The following is a 7834-nucleotide window of genomic DNA, read 5'->3' on the forward strand; positions in this document are numbered from 1 at the left end:
AGTAGCGCTTGACCGGGCAGGAGTCCCTGCAGACTCCGAACTGAAGAGGGCCAAAAACATCTTCTTCCCGAAGAATATTCGAGAAATTTCGAATACGGTCCCTTCTCCTGAGCAACCCCCTACCACCCAAGCTCCCCCTCCTAGTGCTGAAGTTTCTAAAGGGGCTGGAGTGGGTATGGAGGCTCAGCCACCGATGAAAGCCAATCCCTTCGAGGATACCCTTACAATCAGGGATATGGTCTCCCAAGCCAAGGACACAGAGCTCAAATCTCAGGTTGAGGGTGGCAAGCTGAAGGCAGCTGATTCTGAAGAGGGCCCTCGACCAGCAGAGAAGTAGTTGTAGGATTTTTCCTTATTATTATTTTTATTTTCTTGTGGTTTTTGCCACTACTTGTAGTGCATCTTCCTTTGATTAATGAATAGAATTTTCTTTTTACCTCTTGTGTCTCTACTTTATATGCTTTCAAGTTTACTATTATTGCAAATAAAATTGAACTACTGCTACTCTAACTTTAATAAAAACTAACAACAACACCCTGCCACCAGCTTAACTGATTTGACTAAGTGCCAGCAACAAAGAGATTTACCCTATATTTGTACTGTGACTTGATTCTTCTGCAATGAAGGCTGAATCCGATAAAGATAAGTAATAAACTTTGCAAAAACTAAAAGGAGGAGATATTCTTCATTCTGCCCAACACTTGGATAGATAATTAAGAACATTAACTTACTCAGAGCTACCAATCTGAAGAGTTGGTTATAATGTTGGCTCTGTCTTGACAATTAGTGAGAAATAAATAGATATCACAGAGTGTTAATTTTACCAAAGTATGCGGTCCGGGGAGCTTGACGAGCTAGGTATGACTTAGGTTCTGTTTAATACTTATACAAGATGTTGTTAAGTGTTAATTTCCCCAAAGCACGTGGTCCAAGGAGCCAGAAATGACTAAGGTTCTGTTTAATCATTTATATAAGATGTCATCAAGTGTTAATTTCCCCAAAGCATGTAGTCCGAGGAGTCAAGCATGACTAAGGTTCTGTTTAATCACTTATATAAGATGTTATTAAGTGTTAATTTCCCCAAAGCATGTGATCCGAGGAGCTAGGCATGACTAAGGTTCTGTTTAATCAATTATATAAGATGTCATGAAGTGTTAATTTCCCCAAAGCATGTGGTCCAAAGAGCTAGACATGACTAAGATTCTGTTTAATCACTTATACAAGATGTCATTAAGTGTTAATTTCCCTAAAGCATGTGGTTCGAGGAGCCAGGCATGACTAAGGTTTTGTTTAATTACTTATATAAGAATGAATAAAGGGAAGTACAATGCCTTTATACAACAAATGAACATATTGACAAAGGAAACTTTCATTAATAATAATACGTTTTCAGGTTGTTTACATTCCAAGGGCATGGTATTACATGCTCATCTAAGTCTTCCAGAAAATATGCTCCTATACCAGCAACCGAGATGATGCGATATGGTCCTTCCCAATTGGGCCTTAGCTTTCCCCACGCTGGGTTCTTCGCAATACCTAGAACTTTTCCCAGTACCAAGTCACCAGGTATTAATGGCCTTAACTTTACATTGACATCATAACCTTGCTTGAGTTTGTGTTGGTAGTATGCCAATTGAACTACTACACTTTCTCTTCTTTCTTTAATAAAGTTTAAGCTCTTTTCTAGCAACTCATTGTTACTGCTCAGATTGAATGAGCTGGTCTTTAATGTTGGGAAGCCAGTTTCTAAAGGGATGACAACCTTAGCTCCATAAGTCATTGAAAAGGGGGTTTCTCTTGTTGACCTGCGAGGTGTGGTTCTATACGTCCAGAGGACATGTGACAACTTTTCTACCGATTTTCCCTTCGCATTGTCCAGCCTTTTCTTGAGTCCATTGACTATGACCTTGTTTACAGCCTCGGCTTGTCCATTTCCTTGGGGATAAGCTGTAGTAGAATACCTATTCGTAATTCCAAGATCACAACAGTATCTCCTGAAAGATTTTCTGTCGAACTGGAGGCCATTGTCTAAGATGAGGGTACGAGGGACCCCGAATCGTGTGACAATGTTTTTCCAAACAAATTTTTTTAGCATCGACATCCCTGATATTTGCCAAAGGCTCAGCTTCAACCCACTTGGTGAAGTAGTCCGTGTCGACCAGTAAATATCTCTTGTTTCCTACTGCCTTGGAGAAAGGGCCAACGATATCTAAGCCCCATTGAGCAAATGGCTAAGGGCTGGATAGGGGGTTAAGGACCCCTCCTGGTTGATGTATATTCAGTGCAAATCTTTGGCATTTATCACATTTCTTCACATATTCTTGTGCTTCTTTCTGCATATTTGGCCACCAATAGCCCTAAGTGATGGCTCTATGAGACAAAGATCTGTCTCCTGTATGGCTTCCACAAATCCCCTCATGTAACTCCTCAAGGAGTAATTCCGTTGCCTTAGGGTATATGCATAGTAGGTATGGCCTAGAAAAATAGCGTTTGTACAATTTCTAGTCCTCGGACAGCCAAAACCGAGGAGCCTTCCTTCGTACTTTGTTGACTTCTGACTTCTCCTCGAGCAAGATATCCTCCTTCAAGAATAGTATTATGAGGTCCATCCAGCTAGGCCCCACTCTAACTTGGTGAACATTAACCACCTCTCTGTTCGCCTCTGTGGGCTTGCATAAGTCTTCTACAAGGATGACCCGGGGTAAACTTTGTGTCGAAGAGGTTGCAAAGGCGGCTAGGGAATCCGCATGTAGGTTTCCACTTCTAGAGATGTGCAATAGGTTGAAAGATTCAAAATCTGACTGCAAACGCCTAACCTAACACAAGTACCCTTGCATTCTTTCATCTTTGGCTTCAAACTCTCCTTTCACTTGGCCAACAACCAATCTCGAGTCCAAGAACATTACTATAGCCTTTTCGCCCATTTTTTGAACCATGGCCATTCCTATCAGCAGAGCCTCATACTCGGCTTTGTTATTCATGGCCGAGAACCCTAATCTTAATGACTTCTCAATGGTGATCTTTTCGGGGGATATTAGAACTAGTCCCACTTCACATCCCTTCTAGTTTGCTGCACCATTGACGTATACTTTCCAGGATAGGGGTTCTTGTTGGGAGATCATGTCAACCGATTTTCCATCCATGTTTTGCCCTTCTACTTCTACTTCCAACGGGGATTTAGCAAACTCGGCTACCAGATTCGTGAGGACTTGACCCTTGACAGAGGTACGAGACATATATTTGATGTTGAAAGCCCCTAGGATCGTCCCCCATTTAGCGATCTTCCCTGTGTAATCAGCACTTCGGAGTAAAGCTCTGAGCGGAAGCTAAGTTAGGACAACTACCGAATATGCCTGAAAGTAATGGGGGCGTTTACGTATAACATGTACCACCGCCAAGATGGCTTTCTCTAGTGGCAGATAACGGACCTCGGCCTTATGTAGTGACTTACTCACATAATAGATTGGCTTTTATATGCCACCATCAACTTGTATCAAGACCAAGCTTACAGCATGGAGGGCCACAGTAATAGAAGCGAATAGGACCTCATCCATCTCAGGACTGGACAAGATTGGTGGCCGAGAGAGATAATCCTTAAGCTACTGAAAGGCTAAGGCACACTCCTCGGTCCACTCAAATCCCTTCCACTTATTCATCAGTAGGAAGAAGGGTCTGCACCTATCCGCTGATCGAGAGATAAATCGATTTAAAGCAACAGTCATTCTGGTCAGCTTCTGGACTTCCTTGGGATTCCGAGGTGGTTGTAAGCTGTTGATTGCCTTAATCTGGTCGGGGTTAACTTCAATTCTGCAATAAGTAACCATGTAGCCTAGAAATTTGCCTGACCCCACACCAAAAGAGCATTTGGAAGTGTTAAGGCGCAACTTGTGCTTCCTCAAAATTTCAAAAATGTTCCTGGGTCTCCTACGTGTTCGGACACCACCTTACTCTTCACCACCATATCATCTATATAGACCTTAATACTCTTGCCCAACTGTGGTTCAAACATCCTAGTCATCATCCTCTGGTAGGTAGCCCCTACATTCTTCAGGCCAAAGGGGATCACCTTGTAATGGTAATTTCCAATAGGAGTGACAAAGGCTGTCCCCTCTCGGTCGTCCAAAGCTAAAGGTATCTGATTGTACCCTTGAAAGGCATCTAAAAAACTCATCCGAGGATGGCCAACCGTCGCATCCACCAGTTAGTCAATCCGAGGAATAGGGAAAGGGTCCTTTGGGCAGGCTTTGTTCAAATTTGTAAAATCTACACATACGCGCCACTTCCCAGTCTTCTTTTTTACCACTACAGTGTTAGCTAGCCATTTAGGGTAAAAAAACCTCTTTAATAACCCCAACCTGCTTATGTTTCATCACCTCGTCCTTGACAGCATCAGAGTGTTCCTTGGATAAACACCGAGGTGGTTGCTTCCTGGGGGTGACGGATGGGCTGACGTTCAGATGATGGCAGATGAAACTCGGATCCACCCCTGGAGCTTCGTAAGCATTCCAAGCGAATACATCAATGTTCCTTTTGAGAAATATCACCAACTCCTCTTTCTCCTGAGGTGGTAGCTAAGCTCCAACCTGAAAAAACCTTTCCGGATCATCATCACCTACGACAAATTTCTCTAACTCTTCACATTTGGCCTCCTTGGCTGGCCCCTTTGCGAGTAATTCTGAAAACTTTTACTGCTATAAATCTTCCTTAATCGAGGTTGAGGACTCAGTTATTGGTTGATGCAAAATTGTAGACACGAGGCACTGCCTAGCCATGGATTGGTTCCCTACAAACTCCTCAATCCGGTCTCCGGACAGATACTTCACCTTCTGGTGCAGAGTTGAAGAAACAGCACCCAAGGTATGAAGCCAAGGTCTGGCGACAATGGCTGTGTAAGGGGAGTATGCATCCACTACTATGAAGTCCACTTCCACTACCTCTAAGCCGGCCTATACGAGCAACCTAATCTGGCCCTTTAGGGTAACAAGCTTCCTATCAAAACTTACCAGAGACAAATCGTATGTTGTCAGGTCTTCAGGTTTCAAGTTTAGTCCTCTGTACAAGTCAAGATACATGACTTCTACACAACTGCCCTGGTCCACCATTACTCTCTTTACATCATACCCCCTATCCTGAGGGTAATCACCAGAGCGTCATCATGTGATTGGATGATTCCAATCTTGTCTTCGTCCGAGAAACTCAACGAAGGTCGGATTTCCAATCTAACCCTCTTTGGCTCGGAGTTGGAGTTCTCGGCTAGTGATCTAGCTATAGACATCACCTTGGAAGGGCGATAACCTGTTCTCCCCGGTGCAGCAAGAATGACATTGATTGTACCTAAATGGGGCCTTGGAGGAGCATTTCCTTGAGCCCTTGCCCTTCACTGGTCTCCTTGTCCATTAGGTCGATACAGAAATTGTTGTAGCCTCCCCTCTTTTACCAGTTACTCTAGATGGTTCCACAGCGTTCGGCAATCCTCGATGGTATGCCCCCGCTCTTGGTTATACAGGCAATGAAGGCTTTGGTTGCACCTCAAAGGGTCTCCACTCATCTTGTTCGGCCATCTGAATTATGGTTTGTTCTTGATCTTCTCTAAAACTTGATGCACCAGTTCTCTGAATACAGTGCTCACCACTTGAGGAGTTGTAGGTTCAGACTGCCCAACAAAATCCCTTCGGGTTCTGTTATTGTTGTAACGGTTCGACCTGAAATCCCTCCTCTCCTGAGGGATAACCTTGTCCTTCCCCTTATCTTACTGCTAGTCTTCTTCAACCTTCTTATACTTGTCAATCCGATCCATGAGCTGGCGTATACTGGTAACAGGCTTCCTAGTCAAAGACTTCCTTAAACCATGCTCGGCAGGTAGGCCGAGCTTGAAAGTACTGATGGCTATATCGTCAATATCGCCATCTATCTCATTGAACATCTCCCAATATATATCTGAATATGTTTTCAAGGTTTCTCCTTCTCTCATGGACAAAGATAACAAGGAAGCCAAAGGCCGAGGAACCCTGCTGCATGTAATAAAGTGGGACCCAAACGCTTGGGTGAGTTTCCTTAAAGGAATCAATGGAACCTGCCCTCGGACCTTCAAACCACCTCATTGCCACAGGCCCCAGGCTGGATGGGAATACCTTGCATATCAAGGCCTCATTCTTGGAATGTACAACCATCCTTTGATTGAAGTGGCTAACATACTCTACAGGGTCTGTTCTGCCGTTATACAAGGTGAATGTGGGTTGAGTGAACCGTTGAGGAAGTTTCCCTCCCTTAATCCAATGCGTGAAAGGTGACTTGGAAATTTGGTTGAGTGCTTTACTCATAGAGTCATTTCCCATGCCTCCCAAAGATGAATGTTTATTTCTACGTTTATGGCGGTAGTCTTCATCATACGAGAAAGACTCGCTGGGGGGAGTCTTTGACCTCTTTCTATAGTCTATGTCCTTCTCATCATTGGAAGAGTAATTAGAGTTGGAAGGAGCTCGCTTTCTACGTTTGTGGCGTAAGCTTCTCTTTAGGTGATCAATGTCCTTCTACATGGCTTTGACGTCTTTCTCCTGGGAGAGATGGCTACCACCTCGAGAATGGCTCTTACTAGTATGGGTAGTACATACACTCCCCTCCCGGTCTTTCCTTTGCTTAAGTTCACAGAAGTGATCTTGACGTTGAGATCCTATGGATTCTATTTGGTTTGGACCTGAACCTACCATCGTTGAACGTCAAACTCACTATCGCACCAGTCATTCCCACAGACAACATCAATTGTAAGGACCGGATTTGGGATCCTAACCCAAGGTATAAATGGACTTAAGCCCAAAAAGTCCAAAACAATGAATTTATAGAGAATGGGTTAGAAAACTGGGTTTTAGTTAACCAAACAACAAGTTAGGTAGGTTTGATGACAAAAGAATGAAAATACACAAGTGTAAACTGAAGAAAAAACATCCTCGGCGAAGTCCGGGGACACTGGTTCTTATATATATTGTTCTTAGGTAATGTTACAAGTTTGGTTCTATATTGCTATAGTGTTTCTTTCCTGATTTTTCCGATCCCTTCCTCATAGGAAGTCTCTTATATTATATAGCTCTCTCTGGACAATCTTATCCTACACTTGTTAATCATTTGAGCCCTTACTTGAGTACCTGTCCCATCAAACACCCTCTTTGGCTTTCTGTGAGTTGTGATTGCCAAAACAGCACTGTTCAAAGGTCTTCTCCACATAAATGCAGCCAAAAAAGTAGTTGTAGTGCATTTAATGCGGTGGTAACAGCTTTCCCTTAGATATTTTTGAGTTTCCATCACCCTGATACGTTTATGATGCACGTTCCTGTCGCTGGAGCTTCTTGGAAGGTCACCTTAATTATCAGAATACATACTAAAGTTGTTCCCAGTTTATCCGAGGAGATCCTCCTCCTCGGACCACCTTCCACTCATTCCCTACTTATGAGGCTTTAGATTAGAATTACCCATAGCTATTTATTCCTTCTTGGACCATTCATGTCCTCGGATAAGGCCCAAGACCCAATATACACTTTAGGCCCTTAACCCTATAGTACATATTTGTAAAAAAATTGTGAATATTGTATATATTTTTACAAATGTATACAATATTTGCCACTTTTTTGTGTATACAATATAAATTTATATTATATCGTACAATGTAAAAGAAGAATTTTCGTATATTTTAAATTAATAATAGTGTTTCTATAATAATAGTATTTGCTTGAGCAATTAAATTAAGCCATTCACTCATTCTTATAGACTTGTTTATTAATTTTGTAGAATAAAGTATTTTTTTGTCATGATTGGCGGAAATGCACTTTTGGTCCCTACATTT

The sequence above is a fragment of the Quercus lobata genome, chromosome 8, assembly GCF_001633185.2.
Source record: "Quercus lobata isolate SW786 chromosome 8, ValleyOak3.0 Primary Assembly, whole genome shotgun sequence".
Classification (NCBI taxonomy): Eukaryota; Viridiplantae; Streptophyta; class Magnoliopsida; order Fagales; family Fagaceae; genus Quercus; species Quercus lobata.